The sequence below is a fragment of the Triticum dicoccoides genome, chromosome 7A, assembly GCF_002162155.2.
Source record: "Triticum dicoccoides isolate Atlit2015 ecotype Zavitan chromosome 7A, WEW_v2.0, whole genome shotgun sequence".
NCBI classification, from domain to species: domain Eukaryota; kingdom Viridiplantae; phylum Streptophyta; class Magnoliopsida; order Poales; family Poaceae; genus Triticum; species Triticum dicoccoides.
Genome location: NC_041392.1, coordinates 639784710 through 639786204, shown reverse-complemented (window position 1 = coordinate 639786204; position 1495 = coordinate 639784710). Strand labels below are relative to the sequence as shown.

General features: G+C 41.4%; 1 non-coding gene across 1 annotated transcript; it reads right to left on the bottom strand.

The window, feature by feature from the left end:
* Positions 1-1158: 1158 nt before the first annotated feature.
* On the bottom strand, positions 1159-1274 carry LOC119334813. The gene has a single exon (XR_005161573.1). It is a non-coding gene; the product is annotated as a U5 spliceosomal RNA (small nuclear RNA).
* Positions 1275-1495: the final 221 nt, after the last annotated feature.

Genomic DNA, 1495 nt, shown 5'->3' with positions numbered 1-1495 from the left:
TACAAATAAATACATGAAACTAAAAAAAAGGTTGAAATGATTATTTTTAACTACAACAACTATTTCTTTTCGGCCATGTGGGTTGGGTTTTCATAATATTTCTACTCCCTCTATCTTAAAATATAAGGTGTATTGGTTTTCTGAAAATTTGATGAGGGCAATCGCGCCGATTTAGGTTGGGGCGGGAGCGTCTGCATGCGTATTTAAAAAGGATGGGTGGTTTCTTGAGTGGATTGGGCCTGGAATTTTGTTGAAACTCATGGGTGCGATGGAAGAACGCCACTTGGAAAATTGGTGGGGGCGTAATGAAAGTGCTGGAACAAGGGGCATATTTGAGGGTGAAATTTGGGTCGAAGAAGAATAGCAAGGGGGTAGATGGGATATTGTGGGGTGGGCCGGAACAAGTTATAATCGTGACGGTGCGTAATCGAATGGTGCGATAAATTTGGGTAGTAGAAAACCCTCGGACTATTGGGGCTATTCTAAAGAATGGATTCTTTTTGCATCAAATATATGCATACAAATGATAATGATAACTATATTCCCACTGGCTTTCAAAAAGGATTACAAATTATTTTCATTCTTCCAAAATGTTTATTTTTGAAGTTGTAGAATATACTTCCTCCATCACAAAATAAGTGTCTCAAGCTTAGTACAACTTTGGGACGGAGGGAGTACAACTCAATATAGGACCAATATACATTTTTTAATAAAAAAATTGAATATTAAAATATGTATTCATCAAAATGAATTTCAGTAATAAATAAATCTAAGGTTGACCTGACAATTAGACAAAGTGGTAGGAAGAATTTTGTTGGATTTGATCACATGTCCACGTTTAAGATGGTTGTAGCTGTGAATAGATTTAAGCATAATTAGTAGACTGATAGCCAACATTAGCATTGATGTTAGCGGGCCATGCTTTTGGTGACGAAAATTATCACATGCATGGAAGAGAACGTGCTAAGGCTAAGGTTGATGTACCAAATTTCTACAAAGCTCAAAATCCAAGTATTCCCGAAGGCGTGTGCACTGCCTAGGTCGTCCCTCACCTACGAGCGGTGTCGAAGGACACGATGCTATGATTAAAGATGCAAACGATCATTTGGCGAAAAAATTATGTTAGTACTACAAATTTTGTATTGAATTGTGGGGCCCTACTGGTAAGAAGGATCCCTTAAAAAAAATTAGCGTATGCTGCGTATTGCAGTGTGCACACGGTATTCTTTAGTAAAAGGCGAAAGAATAGTTCGCTTTGTGCCCGCTGAGCAGCTGCGTGCTTTCTAATGGACGGCGAGGCCCTCCTTATATACTGCTGTGTGGTAGCGCTGTGACCTCGAAGCAGCGATGTGGGACTATTCTCTGTGCGGAGAGAGAGCTTCCTCCGCGCAGCCGCGAGCAGGTGCGAAAGGCCGAGGCCTTCACGGACGGGGGCAGCCCAGTAGGCTTCTGGGCCCAGGCCTTCACGGACAGATGAGGCTGCATATACTCAAAT